The sequence below is a fragment of the Amblyomma americanum genome, chromosome 7 (assembly GCF_052857255.1).
Source record: "Amblyomma americanum isolate KBUSLIRL-KWMA chromosome 7, ASM5285725v1, whole genome shotgun sequence".
NCBI classification, from domain to species: Eukaryota; Metazoa; Arthropoda; class Arachnida; order Ixodida; family Ixodidae; genus Amblyomma; species Amblyomma americanum.
In genome coordinates, this window is record NC_135503.1 from 146490836 (window position 1) to 146508445 (window position 17610).

Genomic DNA, 17610 nt, shown 5'->3' on the forward strand with positions numbered 1-17610 from the left:
CCGCATTCTCGTCGGCTTCAGCGCCGGGAAAACCCGCAGCTGGTGGTGAATATCTGCCTCACTATGTCTGATCTTGCGGACTGAACACCCGGGGCGGGGATATAAATCATGGAATTGCGGCCACTTGCGTCTCATGGCTGGGGTTAGGGCAACCCCGACCCGTATCCTCCGAAGCGCAACTTCATCTGCCCCGGTAAGACCACGGGGGAGGGTTACCGCACACGGAGGGATTAGAGGTTTAGAGGATTAGAGGCGCCGGAGGTGTTCTTTTCGCGTTAAAAGGAGGGTGGTGTCATCCAGAGTGAGGACTGGAGGCAAATACGATGTTGGGGTCGAAAGGCGGGTCGCAGAATCTGCATGATTTTGTGCACTCAGAAGGTCACGTGGGACCCACTCAATACGGATTTACTGCGGGATGCATGCCGCTAGATGGTAGATGTCTTGGTAGATTTCTGGGGTGCGAGTGACGCTTCGTAGCAGGCATGTGACGTGAAGGGCTTCAGTGCGAATGACAATGCGGGCCGTTTGTAGCAAGGGAACGGCAGCCACAGAGAAAACTGCCTCTTGAACCGCAAGCATCTTCACACAGAAGCAGGAGGGAGGTTCTGGGAGGCGAAACCTGGGAGTTTTGTTCAGGACAGGCTTGCAAGAACAGTAAACTGCCGTTGTTGTTTCGCAGGCCTGGAGCCATGCGGCAGATTGGCGTCAGGCCTCCTGCCTGAGTGGCAGCAGCACTTTGTGGCTGCTCTTTTGCGGTTGCTCTTTTGCGTATGTACACCGACGACTGAACTTTTAGCCAAGTCTTAATGGATAGAAATCCTTCAGGTACAGACTAACTAGTTGCGTGCCCCGACAATGTTTTCAGTCCCGTTTTTTTTTGTAAACGATATTGCTGCATTCATACAAAAATCTTCGTTTTCACGGTAGGCCGATAAAATTGAAATATTTAATGAAGCGCGCAATCTTAAGGACTGCAATGCTCGGCACGCTGACATCCTGAAATTTCATCACTAGTGTTACAAAAACGGCGAAAACTAAAGTTGTTTCCTGCGGTCACAAAGCGCAAAAGCCCGTTATGCTTAGCGGCGCGGGGTCAGGATGCTTTTATTTTATAGATTGTTTTATTATTGCCACCATGCTCATCATCATCAGCCTGACTTCACCCACTGCAGGGCAAAGGCCTCTCCCATGTCTCTTCAATTTGCCCTGTCATTTGCCATTTGCGCCGAACAGGTGCCCCCAAACTTCATTTCATCCGCCCACTTAACTTTCTGCCGCCCCCTGCTGCGCTTGCCTTCTCTTGGAATCCACTCCATTATCCTTAAGGACCAGCGGTTATCTTGCCTTCGCATTACATGCCCTGCCCAAGCCCATTCCTTCCTCTTGATTTCGACTCGGATGTCATTAACCCGCGTTTGTTCCCTCACCCACTCTGCCAGCTTCCAGTCTCTTAACTTTCCACCTATATTTTTTTTTCCATAGCTCACTGCGTTATTCCTAACTTGAGTTGAACCGTTTTGCATAGCTTCCACGTTCCAGCCCCGTATTTGAGTACTGGTAAGATTCAGCAGTTGTATGCTGTTCTCTTGAGGAATTGTTGCCAATTCAGGCCTCGGAATACTTCCTGTAAACAGGCGGTGAATAAGAATGGCGAGATCGTGTTTCATTGCCTGACGCCCTTCCTTATTGCAGTTTTATTGCCGACTTTATATGGGGCTATGGTAGCGGTGCATTTGCTATAGACATTTTCCAGTATTTTAACATAGGGCTCTTCTGCAGTCTTATTCAGCAATCCCTGCATGACTGCTGAGATTTCCACTGAGTAAAATGCTTTCTCGCAATCAATAAAGGCTATATATAGGGTTTAGAAGAGCGAGTTGACGGGATAGTTGGTATTGCATGGTGAAGGAACAGCGCTAAGTACGGCACAGGAGACAAACATAGAAGCACAAGGACGGGAGCTGTCAGCGCCCGTCCTTGTGCTTCCATGTTTGTGTCCTGTCCCGTACTTAGCACTGTTCCTTCACCTATATATGGGGCTTCGTTAGATTCCTCGTAGCCGCCGTGGTAGCTGAGTGGTTATGGCGCTTGGCTGCTGGCCCGAAAGACGCGGGTTCGATCCCGGCCGCGGTTGTCGAATTTCGATGGAGGCGAAATTCTAGAGGCCCGTCTACTGTGCGATGTCAGTGCGCGGTCAAGAACCCCAGGTGGTCGAAATTCCCGGAGGCCTTCACTACGGCGTCTCTCATAGCCTTAGCCGCTTTGGGACGTTAAACCCCCATAAACTAAACTAAACTATATTCTTCGTATATCTTTATCACCGGATTGATAGTGTGAATATTGTCACCGACAAACGGTTGACGTGCAAAGAACAGGTTGCTGGGACGTGCCAGACAGCAGGGAGCTCCAGAGAGAAAGACGACAAAGCACTAGCCCCTAAAATGTCCAAGGCGCGGCAAGCCCCAGGTAAAACAGTTCGGCTGCGGTACGGCGCCACTGGAGGGGTTCGTACTGTGGCATTGCTCCCTCTATCCGAAGAGTACCGACTCGGTGCCGCAGCAATAGGAAACAGAAACAGAAAGAACTTCGCAGGTGTCTGGCGTCTGGTGTAAACACGCCTGAAGCGCTAGGGGGCGTGGTACGGCTTCATCCGTGCGACGTGGACGACTTCGGAGGTCGGCCGTCTAGAGGAGAAAACTGTTTCTTGGGGGAGAACTTCGTAGTTCACCTTAGTTGGCGGAGCACGTCGTAGGGGTCAAAAACTCGGCGCAAAAGCTTTTCAGAGCACTCTCGCATGCGGATTCGGCTCCAAACCCAGACTTGTTCACAGGATTGGTAACTAACATCTCTGTAGCGTAGGCTGTAGCGGCGAGCGTCGTGGGCTTGCTGGTGCTGAATGGGCACTCCAGCGAGTTGGCAGGCGGCCTGGGCGTGACTAACGAACTGGGCCGCACTAATAACGGAGGAGGTAGTATTAGTCGGATGCAGCATTCCATCCAACATGGTTGTGGTTTCGCGACCATGCACTAAACTAAACGGAGTGATGCGTGTCGTTTATTGTTTAGCAGTATTATATTCATATGTAACGTAAGGGAGTATGGCGTCCGAGTTCGGCGGTCTGCGTCGACATACATGGAAATCATGTCGGCGATCGTATTGTTGTGCCGTTCGGTGAGTCTGTTCTTTTGAGGGTGGTAAGCGGTTGTTTTGCGATTACTTGCGCCGCTAAAACGCATAATTTCGTGCGTAAGGGCCGAGGTGAATGCCGTGCTCCTGTCAGAACAATGGTGGGTGCACCGTGACGAAGCACATTGTTTTGAATAAAATATGTCGCAATTTCGTGAGCAGTACCGCGGGGAAGAGCTTTTGTTTCACAGTACCGCCTGAGATAGTCGGTGGCGACCGCAGTGTAGCGGTTACCCAGCGAGAACTCCGGAAATGGGCCGAGTATGTCCATGCCGACTTGATGGAAGGGGACCTGAAGCGGTAAATACAAGGAGGGGGGTACTGCGCACAAAAAGACAAGGACAAGAAGATAACACAACAGGCGCAGTGTGTTGTGTTATCTTCTTGTCCTTGTCTTTTTGTGCGCAGTACCCCCTTCCTTGTATTTACCATGATTGACCGACTAGCCCAACAACGTACGCTCTTAAACCTGAAGCGGATCAAAAGGCTGCAGTAGGCCGGCTGGCTTAGTCGGTGGCATCTTACGACATTGCACTCATGGCAAGTTCTGACGTAACGCTGGACAGCTGCAGCAACCCTGGGCCAGTAGTACTTTTGGCGTATCCGGGCCAAATTGCGGGAAAAAACCGAAGTGACCAGACGATGGGTCATCATGGCACGCCTGCAGGTCTTCGTAGCGAAGAGCCGTAGGCACGACGAGCAGATTCACAACTTCCGTCGGGCTGTAGTTTTTCTTATACAGAACGTCATCGCGTAAACAGAATGACGACAGTACACGCGAGAAGATTCGCGGAGGAGACAGCGCTTCCCTCCAGATACTCAATGATTAGCCGAAGTTCACTGTATTTTCTTTGGTGTTGAGCGAGTGCGGACGTTGAGATGGCGCCGAGTAAAGCGGAGTCATCGTCGGTACCAACTCGGTTGTCCTCGATAGGAGCACGAGACAAACAGCCGGCATCACTGTTTCCTTCCGGACTTGAAGACGATGTGTCATGAAATTTTTAAAGGCGAAGGCTCCAGCGCGCAAGCCGTCCTGGGGGATATTTGAGGTTCGCTAGCCAACACAGCCAATGGTGATCACTGATGACCCTAAAAGGGCGAACATATAAATATGGACAAAATTTGGTCACTGCCCATACAATTGCCAGGCATTCCTTGTCAGTGGTGGAATAGTTCACCTCGGATCGTGACAAGGTGCGCCTTGCGTATGCGATCACGCATTCGAGGTCATCTTGCCACTGCACAAGGACCGCACCGAGGACGATGTTGCTGGCGTCTGTGTGCTGGTCAGTGTCGGCTGATTCGTCGAAGTGTCCAAGGATAGGTGTTCTTTTGAGACGAGTGCAGATGTCTTCAAAGGCCTGTTGTTGCTCCTGGCCCGTCGGCAGCTTTCGTGAGGCGTGTGAGGGTCTCAGCGATCTGGGAGAAGTTGTGCACAAAACGCCGATAATGGGCATAGATAGCCAGAAAGCGGCGCACACTTCGCTTATCGATTGGCATGGGAAAAGCAGCGACGGCGGCTGTGTTCTCGGGGTCAGGGCTAACTGCCTTAGCGCTCACGATATGGCCCGGAAACTTCAACTCTTGGAAAGCGAAGTGACCCTTTTCTGGCTTTAGGGAAAGGCCGGTCGAAAGAACTGCTGCGAACACAGCGCGCAGGCGCCTCAGGTGCTCTTTGAATGCGGCGGAAAAGATGACGTCTACAAGGTACACGGAGCAGGACTGCCATTTTAGATCGGCAAGCATTTTGTCCATCATCCGCTGGAAGGTTGCAGGAGCCGAATACAGGCCGAAAGGGAGCACCCGGAATTCGTACAGACCGTCCGGTGTAATAAAGGCGGTCCTTTCCCAGTAGTGTTCGCCCACCTCGATTTGCCAATAACCACTACGTAAATCTAGCGACGAGAAGTACAGCTGCCCAAAAAGTTTTCGGAACACCGAATTCACGAAAAGCAACAATTTCCTCTTTTACTAGAAGCGCAGAAAAGCGCTGAAAGGCGGATTGTGTAGGTCTCGCTGAGAACTACAAAGCACACACTTGACATCATAGCTGCATGCTTCGGCTGCCCAGTAATTGGGCTTTGTTGTAATTTTCCTGTTCTGAAAACTTTTGTGGGCACCTGTACGTGCCGTGGCGCCGCCGGTCCAAGGAGTCATCAATACGTGGCAGAGGATAAACGTATTTTTTGGTGACCTTGTTTAGACGTCTCTAATCAGCACAGAATCGTAGGGTTACATCTTTCTTTGCTACTAGAACCACAAGCGACGCCCACGGGCTCGTCGACGGCTGTATCACGTCGTCCTGGAGCATTTCTTGAACTTGCCGGCGAGTGGCATCACGTTCCTTCGAAGAATTTCCATAAGGCGGCTGACATAACAGTCGCTGTCTTGCATCAACTGTAATGCGGTGCTTCGTGAGAGGAGTATGCCTGACCTTGGAGGTGGAGGCAAAAGATTCGCGGAAAGATTCGATAATGCTCTCCAGGCAGCGTTTCTGAATAGACGGGAGGTTTGGGTTCACATCGGTTTTTATGGGAGTGGTTGGTGCCTCCACTGATACCGGGGATTCGGACAGCGCGTGCGGTCCCGTGAATTCCCCAAGTTGTTCGAAATGGGCAAAAGCTGTTTTCCCAGGCAATCATTAATGTTCACAACCAAAATTGGTCACCAAAAGTTTGGTTCACCCATTGTTCAATTCAATAATTCCGCGAGCTACACAGACTCGCCGACCCAGGAATAGCGACATGTTGGTTTCAGCAATGCCACGAGTGCCGGAGTTGTTATCGCACTATACGGTAACAAACATGCTGGCTCTTGACGGGATCAATACGTGGTCACCAAAAACGCGTAACTTATTCCTTCGTGGCTCGGTATCGTCGTCGACACGAACTTGAGTGGAAAACGAAGCGATTAGCTCCTGAAGGTTGATAACGGCACCGTACTCCCGAAGGAAATCCAAACCGAATATGAGCTCCTTGGAGCACTCGGGTAACGCAAAGCAGCCTGGAAAGTAACGCCGCGGATCTGGATTCGCGAAGTACAGACACCGATCGGCGTTACCACATGGCCACCGGCTGTGCGGATCTGCGGCCCAGACCAAGGGGTCAGAACCTTTCTGAGGGCCGTGGCTAGCCGACTGCTAATCAGTGAAAAATGAGTGCCGGTATCCACGAGTACGGTAACGTCGTGGTTGTCGGCGGCAACTAGTCGGTCGCCGCGCGTAGTTGAGGTTGTTGGGTCAGGTCTTTGTGGGTCGGATAGTCGCGGTGAATCACGGTCGGATCGTCGCGGTGGAGGCCCTTGACTCGGTCCATTAGTGGCAGCCCTACCCACTGAGGAAGCCGTCTTCAGTTTGCCTGATGTGGGGACGTACCACTGAACTGGCCAGAGGACGACGGGCGGCTGGGCGAAGAGGACCGCCTAGGGTATGGCGATCGGGACTGGCGTCGCTGCGAGGTCGAGGACTGAACGTTGTCGGCCAGGTACTGCTCAATATCCTGTGGCCGTTCACAGTAACGCGGTCGAGGTGCGTCAGGTGAAAACCTCCTTAAACCCATTCTGCGGTAGGGGCAGTGGCAGAGGATGTCTCCAGGCTCCACGCAGTGGTAACAGAGCGGCCAATTGCTCGGCGGCCGCACGTGCGCTTTGCTCATGATGGGTCTGAGTCCTGCGGCACGGAGGGTACTGCTACGATTGGGTACTGCAGGGATGGCAGCACAGGAACGACGAGGGAAAAGGCTCGCATTGCTGGCCCAGGACTTCGGAGTGCATCGCTGTACGTCATCATGTATGGCACTGACTGTGGAGCTGGTGGTGACTGCACGACTTGCCGGATTTCATCAAGGACCAATTCCGTTACTACAGCGACGCTGGCCTGTGGAGCTTCAGAGCGAGGTTTCGCCAGTTACTCGCGCACAAGGCTTCTCACAACCTCCCGAAGCTCCTCGGCAGGCAGCGACGTAGGCGTGTACTGGGAAGCGGCTGCTACAGTAGCCTGACGGCCGTAGTGCGCGGCCCGGCTCTGCAGAGAACGCACGATGCCCGTGCACATGCGAACTTACGCAATCGACTTACTCATCGCACCGGAATCTGAAGCGAGCTGCTGCTTTAAGAGAGCCAGTGGTACGGGTTCTTTCACGGTGCCCCATCATCCTGAGTTTTCAAGTTTCTCTCCGCCTTCCTTCTTTTCAAGAACAGCGATTCCCCAGCGTAGCCACGACGTCGATCCCCGGTAAGCAAGGTATTCTTATTTTTCTTTCGCGAAAGGGACGTCCCTGCTTAATAAGGTCGCTTGAACGTTTAGGGATAACTCTCTTCGATCGAGCTATCTTAATTTCCAACATTTGGAGTCATACAGGCATTGTGGTATCAGAATATTGAAGAGCCTTATGTCAAATTACTGGAGGATGTATATATATATATATATATATATATATAAACTGCACGGCTAGCATAGTCCTCCATAAAGTCACCAATAAAATTCGAATAAGGAAGGGCGTCAGACAAGGAGACGCGACATCGCCAATCTAATCACCGCCTGTTTACAGGAGCTATTCCGAGGCCTGAATTGGGAACAGTTGGGAATAAGAGTTAATGGAGAATACCTAAATAATCTGCGATTCGCTGAAGACATTGCCTTGCTGAGTCACTCAGGAAATGAACTGCAATTCATGATCAATGAGTTAGACAGGCAGAGCAGATCGATGGGTCTAAAAATTAACATGCAGAAAACCAAGGTAATGTTCAACAGCCTAGCAAGGGAACAGCAGTTCACAAATGGCAATGGGGTGGTGGAAGTGGTAAACGAATACATCTACTTAGGACAGGTAGTGACAGCTGATTCGGATCATGAGAGGGAAATAACTAAAAGGGTAAAAATGGTGTGGAGCGCATATGGAATGTTCTCTCAGATCATGAATGGCAGTTTACCGATATCCTTCAAGACAAAGGTTCACTACAGCTGTGTCTTAGCAGTACTCACCTACCAGGCAGAAACGTGGAGGCTAACAAAAAGGGTTTTTCTGAAGTTAAGCAAAACGCACTGAGTTATGGAAAGAAAAAGGTGTAACATTAGAGACCGGAAACGGTCTAATGGGAGAGAGAACAATCGCGGGTTAATTAGGCAGTCGGCATCAAGATGAAGAAATGGGCTTGGGCAAGATAACCGCTGATCCGTATGGCTAACGGAGTGGATTCAAAGAGAAGGCAAGCATAGCAGGGGGAGGGAGAGGCCTCTGAGTTACAGTGGTCGTACTCAATCTGCTGATGATGATATTGAGGATTAAATGTTTTACAGCGTGAGTTATAATAGCTTAGTTATTAGCCATTAGGGGTGTACTACACCCGTAACTCGTTACGTGTAACGTTACGCGGGCTACGTATGTATTTCGCTTCCATCAGGACGCTGCCGCGTGGTCAAGTTCGAACCCGCTGTTTGTGTGGCCACTGAAGCAAGAACGAATAGGAAAAAAACACGGGCCTATGCACTGCTTCGAGCTAAACCACATTTGCTGCCAGTGTCCATGCATTAGGAAAGTTTAAAGAGATGTGAGAAGAGAGACAGAAAGTAGAGACGCCCGTCGCAACAACCGCCTCCACCGAAGCGACGACGACAAATTTATAGCAACAGACAGCCCCGGTCGCAAGGAGCATTCGACATATTTGAGGAGAGGATCTAAATTCCAGACCTGCCTAGAAACCCCTATTGAGAGGCGAGCCTCTAAAGCCTCTCTTTTTTTCTCTAGGACCCGCATACATTGGCGAAATATTCTTTGAACGAGTTTTTAAGAACTATGTTTCCCGTTTATTCCTACTGTCCGTTCAAGTTACCATTGAACTTAGCTTGTATTGTTACCTGTAATAAGGGCATTTCCAAAGCTGATATACTGAGAACAGCTTAAAATTGCAGTGATCAAAACGCGAGTCACAGTCAGCCATGCATAATGAAGGGAGTGAAACAAGGAAGGAAGAGAGAGATGACGTAGTGGAGGGCTCCACCGCAGCCTCGGCAAGCCGCGGCACCTCTTTCTTCTTTCACTCCCACCTTCCTGCCTCCCCCCCCCCCCCCCCCCACTTCCACTGTGCTTTTGTGCGTCTTTCCTTTGCGCGCAGTTCGCGCTATGCCAGCTGTTTCAGCTGTTCAAGGGACACTGAGGGTGAAATTAAAGTTGCCTTGTATCAAAGAATACCAGCTCCTAAACGCAGAAACACCACTCTTTCTGAAAAAAAAAAGCTATTGTAAGATAGAAAAGAGCCAGAACTAAAATACCGGTATCACCTCAACAGGCCAATCTCGCAAATGGAAGCGTGATGATGAAATAAAAAAGAAGCCACAAATCGCTCACGCTGACAAATTTGCTTGAAGATTACGTGCTTGATCGATTTTGAAATGCATAAGTTTTGTTTTGAAAACACTAGTGCGGTTTCATAACACGAGGAAGACAAAAAAAGAGAACCTGAATGTTGGAAATCAAAGAAAACCTGCAAATGGAGGGCAATTGGCGGCCGGCTGAGTTTCGGTATGTTCTGGGGTGTTTCGGAGCTACACGTTCTGCGCGTCCACGTGGTTTCGTTATGCTCCTCGATTTACAAAGGCGGAGCACCAGAATGACTCCAAGTGCCTAAGTGCTCCGCGGAACACGTTCGTGCATTGGCACGGAAGTGCGATAAGGAAAAACAGCTGTGTGCAGCCAATGTTCAACGCGCCTCCACGTTAGCAAACGCACAGCTCGGCGTGTTCGCTCCATCGACGTACCAAGACGCTGGGCTGTATGACCAGCCCTACGAGGACTATCATTACAGAATTTAAAAATGGCCGCATGCGCCAGTGGCTACACATCAGTCGTGACGGTGGCACGGTGGTGACAGCGACGCGGCCGACTCTTCGGCGCTGGGACTTTTGTTGCCAGACCCGGGGCCTCAGCTCTCAAAAGCTTCGCAGCACCGTGTGTGGGGTTCAAGTGGCTGAATGCAGGTCGCAGTTGTTTGCGAAACCTTCATTGTCGGGATCGAGAACCGTACACATTGCAACGTTCGTACAAACGTAAGCGAAGCGACGACGGGTGATAGTGGCCTTCAACGTCTGGCCAGCAGTAGTTTTCATTTTGGCTGCCGCTAGGCGACAGCGCAGCCCTCGCAGTCATGAATCACGAAGTCCTCGTTTCCGTTTCCGCCATTTAACGTCACTCTTCCCCTATTTCGTCCTAAAACAGTCCCGAGTTTGAATCATAGCGGCGGGAAAAAGTTTTTCAACTTCGAATCCAAATCTCTTAGCAATAAATGCACCTCTTGCTGTCGGCCAAGCGGCAACAAAGCCACAAAATGCCGAAATATCGGATTTTACTAGCAAAAAAAAAATTGATACCGCTCTCCGCAGTGTCCCCTTAAGAAGCCGTCGACCGAGATTTGAGACTGTTACTGCGCCATTTCCTTTCCTAAAATGACGCAGCTGCGAGGTTCACTGCCGCGTATACGAAGTGCGAAGACGTGTCCGCGATGGATGTATGCGAAAAGTGTCCGCCGTGGGATGCTCGTAGATTCGCCATACTGGCGGAAGTTCATAATCTACATTCCGTTGGGAACGTCGAAAGCGTGTTGATATTCGAGCTGAACGTGCAGGGACGCAAGGCTACTGCACGTACTGGCTTATAAAGCGACAAAGCCCAGTGGCCAAATCAGGTCGAAACAAAGAGGCTAAACTATGTACAGCCTTTGCCAAAAGTAATCGGGCTGCATGGTTTGCGTCTCATTCGAATAGTAGAGCCCTTAAGGCTTCCCTAAAGATAAAAAAGTTCTCGGAAGTACAAGGGTTCTCCTTACCATACAGAGATATAGAGCTGGAATGGCTGGGATAATAGCTTCAATATACGACTCAGAAGCACTGTCTAGCCTGGTTACTTTTGGCAAAGACTGTACCTAATCATGCTTCAAACACGCAGGCCAAAGTTATGTAGCTAAATATGTTCGATATGTGAGGCGAAAAATATAAAAATAGAAAAAATAAAAAAGCAAAGCCATGCAAAAAATTTGTGTGTCAGGTTGGCTCGTCGCATGCATAAATGTCTGTCAATATCTGCCAGCGCTACTATTCTCATTGCATGTATGCGCCAGACCGATCTTATGTGCCGGAAACGCCGCTAATTTTAACCAGCTTTCGCTGCATTATACGCTAAGCCGGTAAGCTTAGCTCTACTAATATTTTTTAAAGCATTACGAAGTCTCAGCTCCCCTGAGGCACTTACCGCCGTATTCAAAAATGAAACTTAAAGTGTGACTTAAGTTCGTGACATAAGTTCTGAGTAAAGTATGAGTCGCGAAGGAAGTTTCAAAAACGGCACTTAAGCGACACTTATGAAAGTAGCGCTTTTAGATGTAAGCAGGCACCATGGGAACGAGGCTAAGCAAACATTTCTGTGTATCTAATAAATTCATGAACAAATAAAGAACAGAAGCGCCAAAACAGCACTGCTAATACATAGTACAAGTCTCAACTAACGTTTTAACAACAACAAAAAGTTTTTTCGGCTAGCTTTGGAGAACTAATATTATTTGTCTGGCCACAAACAAAGACGTCACTATAGTAGCGCGCGTAGTACTGCTCCTGTCGACGTCGTAGTCTTTCCGCTCGCGCGCGTCCATCGGTTGCATCATCGCCAGCATCGCCAGCTCTTTTTCTCTGCTTTATATTGTTATCGCGCATTTTAACTGTAAATTCACTGCTTGTATCATATATATTTTTGGTATTATATTTATTGATAGTGTGTAGTCACTTGTAGTGTTTTGTTTTCTGTACTGCGTCATTCTTTGGTGCTGTGTTGCGACGCGCGCGTGATGGAGAAACCGGAGAAGTGCAAAATGAACTTCTCCAGAGTAGAGCAAGCTCTTCTCCTCGACCTCGTCGACAAGCACAAGGCCGTACAAGAAAACAAGAAAACCGATGCCGTGTCAGTTGCAAGGAAAAGGAAAGAGTGGGAGATTATAGACAGTTCAATTCCCATCACAACGTGAGCCCACGGACATGGCTCCAGCTGTAGAAATCCTGGGAGAACCTGAAAAATAAGTGGCGACAACCGGGAGATATTTAAGACCGGTAAGTCCTGTTTTCTTTCATCTTTGATTCTTTTTTGCTGACGAATTCAGAGGTTCTCTCCCAGATTACAGAACTGTTCCGATTGCTTGCTGCCTGCATTTTATGACTCCCCCTCCGCCCCTCAAAAAAAAAAAGAACTCCAGAGAATGTTTACGACATTCGAATCTGAGCGAAAGCATGAATTTGTGCTACGTAGACGACGACGGTGAGCACGCAGTGCCGCGGGACGGAGCAAATAAAACTCGAAGACGACGCTCTCTAATTCACGGCGCGAGAATGTGGAGCAATGAGGAGTGATCGACTGCATACTATTTCAATGCTAGTAATCATGGTCATGAACAAAGCTCAGTTAATTAACAGTTTCTGTTGGAACATGATGGATTTATGTTACTTAAATTAAGCATTTTAAAGGCTGTCTATGAAGCCAGTGAGCCCAGCTCTACTGTGCTCTACATTAATAACGCCCTAAAATTGAAAAGAAGTTGAAGACTCGGGCGAGGGGGGGGGGGGGGGGCTGTCCTCTCTGGAGAAAGGTTGGGGGGAGGGGAACTGCCGCCCTTTGCCCCCCCCCTACCCCCCCCCCCTCTTCGGGAGTCCCTGACTGAAGGTGGAAACTAGGCACACGGAAATCGAAGCACGAGATAGTGAAGGTTTCGCTTCAAAAGTGAAATGCAGTCTGATGTCGAAACGCAAAAGGCACCCCTGTGCTGTTGTGAGATGTCAGTGCACATTAAAGATCCCCAGGTGGTTGAAAATTATTCCTGAGACCTCCATTACAGCACCTCTTCCTTTCTTCTTTCACTCCCTCCTTTATCCCTTCCGGTAGGCACAGTTCGGGTATCCATGGAGATATGTGAGACAGTTACTGAGCCATTTTCTTTCCTCAAAATCAGTTGTCTGTCTCCTTATGCATTTCCAGAGTTCTCATGAAGGCTAAAGTCATGTATTAATAACGCTGTGCGACGGCATGGAAGCTTACAACCTATGTGACGAGCTGTTTCGCGTCTGGGTAATGCTTTACAGTGGTTAGCACGGTAGCATAAAACTCTAAACAGGTGCATTAAGGAATTTCCTGTTGATCATTCAGTTACATCATCACCATCATCAACCTGACTTGACTACACCCACCGCAGGGCAAAGGCCTCTCCCATGTCTCTCCCATTGACCCTGTCCTCTGACAGCTGCGCCCACCATATGCCTGCAAACTTCCTAATCTGAACTGCCCACCTAACCTCCTGCCGCCCCCTGCTACGCTTGCCTTCTCTTGGAATCCACTCCATTGCCCTTAAGGACCAGCGGTATCTTGCCTTCGCTGTAGATGCCCTGCCCAAGCCCATTTCTTCCTCTTGATTTCGACTGGGATGTCATTAACCCGCGTTTGTTCCTTCACCCATTCTGCCTGCTTTTGGTCTTTTGACGTTACACCTATCATTTTGCTTTCCGTCGCTCGCTGTGTTGTCCTTAAGCTGAACCCTTTTCGTTAGCCCCCACTTTTCTCTTGAGGGACAGTGGTACACGGACATTCATGATCTGAGAAAACCTGCCATATGCACTCCATTCCATACTTATCCTTCTATTATTTCCGTTGATGATTCGGATCAGCTGTCACTAGTTGCCCTAAGTGAACCTATTCCTCTGCCACTTCCAGCACCTCGCTACCAATTGTGAACTGTGAGGTGCTGGAACTGGTACTGCCAATTTTCTTGCTGTGCGTTTTCACCGCCACAGTTACTATCTAGCTTTCACGCACCCGCAGTTTGGAGTCAGCATGTTTAAGGTTGTTTTGCCCGGAGAGTATTACTAAACATATGCAAATATCGTGCTTCTGTCAGAGAAAAAGGCTCCTGCTTGCGCGAATAAACATGCATGTTTTCGTTGCTTCGTAGCGCTTAAATTTCGAAAGATACTTTGGCGTTCATATCGAATGTGCTTAGTGTTTATGCATATTCATCGAGGGATTTTTCCAGTGGTTGTAACAGCGCTTTCTATGAATACCTAGGCGGCGGCTCAGCGGCCCCCAGCCAGCTCACTGAAGAGCTGCAGATTTGGCACTGTCGCATCCCACATGTGGCTTCGCTTGGCGAACCCCTTCGACAGTGATCGCCACCAAGCAGACCCAGGCGGCGAGTCCCAACCCACACCATCGGTGGCCGCCCTGCTTTCGCGCACTCAAGAGGCTTCTATTCCAGGAGCCAGTGGTATGACTTTTATGTATATATATATATATATATATATATATATATATATATATATATATATATATATATATATATATATATATATATATATATATATATATATATATTGTACTGCAAGCTCCAAAAAATATATATGAAAATATTTTTCCTGGAATACATATTCTGTGTATGTACTGCTTTTCTGTTTTTATGCCTAGAGGATTAGATGAAACACTCCAGCAAAATGAATTGCAGCATCCCTGCCTGGCGCTTGTGCCTGACCATTTTTTCTGTTGTAGGCTGCTTCTGTGCTTATTATTTTCTTTTTTCTGAGCATATGAGCTCTTCTGTTATTATTAATGTGTGCATAACAGCTGTAGCCATGTCCAATTTTCTGTGGCATCTGTGCTGTCTTGACCTGTCATTAAAATATTGGCCTGTGTGACCAGTGTTATCGAAGCTACAGCTAAGAGGTGCGAATGCACTGGCCGAGCATATTTTCCAAGGTGGTCATCCAAGGAGCATGATTGGCAGTGTATGTGAGAAATGTATTCCGGAAATGTTTCCCTTCGAAGCAGGCTAAGTGCATGTTTTATGCCTCCTGTTTTGTCACATAAACGAACTCTAACGGAAGCATTGATTGAGTTACTGCACGACCCAAAATGGTAAAATTTCACCTAAAGGACATTGAAACCAACGAATACAAGCGTACAAAATAGCGCAGAATGCATTTAAAGTACCCACTTTAGTGTAAACCATTCAAAGGCTAAGGTAGCCGACAGTACTAGCAAAGATTGAAGTGTTTCTTGATCTAAAGCGACATTGAATTGGATTTGCCCTCATTTCAAGGTCTAATAGCAAGCACTTTCTCCGCATTAGGTGATGCAGAGGACCCGCTGTGGTCCTGGCACTATGAAGAGGGTAGCCCGCAGCAAGATGAGCAAATGGAAGAGGAGCCAGTGGCCACGGCAGCCTCTTTAACATCAGCCACAACGGCAACCGCAGCACCCTCGGTGCTTCCTGCTGCCTCTACAGCAAGGGCAGCAGGTACCAGCCGCACTGCGGGCACGCTAGGCAGTCGCTGGTCGAGCAAGAACTAGCAGCTCGCCTTAATGATATTTCTACTGAGAGGGCACAAAAGTGTCAAGAGCTCCGGCTGCGGATGCGACTCTTACGAGCAGACCACCGCGACAAGTTTGCAAAGCGAGCGGCAATCCATCAGCTTGAGAAGGAAAATCTTAAGCTTAAGACTGACGTGAAACGGTCGAAAAAGATCATTTTGGAGCTGCAAATAAAAACAGTAAAGGGGGAACTTTGAGGAGGGTGATGTTGGAGGTGGGGCAGGGGGACATAACCTGAAAAATGAAAGCACTGCAACTATGGCCAGGTCGCCTGAGAGAAGGGGTGAATTGGGGGGTATACAAATAAGGAGCCCGATGAAGTCGATATAATGCCAGACTCTGCGGTGTTCTTCAATGTGCACTGACATCGCATAGAACACAGGAGTCTGCAATTTGCCCCCTAACGAATGCAGCTGCCACAGCCAAGAGGCTAGTACCATAGCCCCTGCGCCATCGCAGCAGGTGAAAAATTTGTAACCTCTTATAGGAGCTCTGAAAGGGGCTCTAATAAAGTTACAATATGGTGGGACGTTAAAGCACGCCAGTCACGAATATTGTGTAGCAAGAATTTTTTTAATGCGCTTTGTAGCGGCTGAGCTCTCTGCAGTCAAAATTTAAATTCTCTCCTCTCATCACACTTTGCACGCTGGAAGGTCGGCGCTCCTCCGCCGGCCCCACTTTCGGGGTGCGAAGCTTTCTAACCCACCAGAGCTACGCGGCTTACTGGCCGTGGCCATAGTAGCTGCCCGACGTCTGAAAGAATGCAACCAGTAGCCATCTCTCAACTTGTATACGCATTTGTGAGCGACGGAGAAGGGCACGAGCATGAAAAAGTTTCCGGGAAGTGCTGGCCAACTTTGGCGCGTGATTGTGGGTTCTCTGCAGGTGTAGAGGTGTATTACTTGGCTCGGATATTCATGACGACCCAATGCAGTGATTGAGAGAGTTGATGTGCTCTCGTCGGAGGGTGTTTCACAGCGCCTTTAAGTCTTGCTTGAATTTCAACCTCATCCAGCTTCTCTTAGTTGCTTTTTACTACAGAATGTTTGTGGTGTTTAGGATAGTCAAGCTGCCGCATTGCCTCAGTGGTTATGGCGCTCGGCTGCTGACGCAAAAGCCGTAGGTTCGATCCCAGCCGCTGCGGTTGAATTTTGGTGGAGGCAAAATTCTAGAGGTTTGTGTACCGTGTGATGTCAGTGCACGTTAACGAACCCCAAGGAGTTTATATTTACGGAGCCATTCACTACTGCGTCCCTCGTAACCCGACTCAGTTGGGGACATTAAACCCCCTAAAGATAGCCAGTTGCTATATCCAGTTTGTAGTATGGTTTTATGCAGGGTAAAAGCATGCAGATTCTGTCTTTAGCTGCCACATGGTTGTGCAGTATGGTTTTAGTAATGTGTTCTGTTTGAACCAAATGTTTTGTCGCTCTTATTAATCAGTAGAGGAAAAGAGCGCGGCACTCCTGCCGTGAGTTATTTTATGAGGACGTAACTGCCACTTTGAGGCTGACTTGGCACTTTCTACGGGGTTGGTTGACTGCACTTTTTAAACATTCTTGTGGTCCCGCCACTTCTTTCCCGGAACCACGGCGGTAGACTAAAAGCTGGTTTAAAAAGCGCCTCTGCTACATTTCCTGTTTGATGTTTTGAAGTGTACGTAGTGCTATTTTTTGCTAATTCCCAGGTTTCCTGCATATGTAAATGAATGCTGTTTCGAAATCTACTTTTCTTCCTTTGTTTGGTACAGTCGTTTTCCAGCAATGTTTTTTTTTCTCATTATTTCTTTTGCATAGCGCATAGGTTTCTTTACAGCTTTGTACCATTTATGATCATCTGCTGAATCTAATGTCCAGTCATGCCATGTTAATTTTACCCCTATTTAAAGGGGCAGTTTTTCTGGGATCAAACTTTTCGATTGTATTTATGCCTCATTCAAATGCAATGTCTATGTCGAGACAATGGACAGGGTGAAAATGCATATAGCCTATTGGGACATATGTATTTTTGTCTTGTTATTATGGACAGCGATGACAAC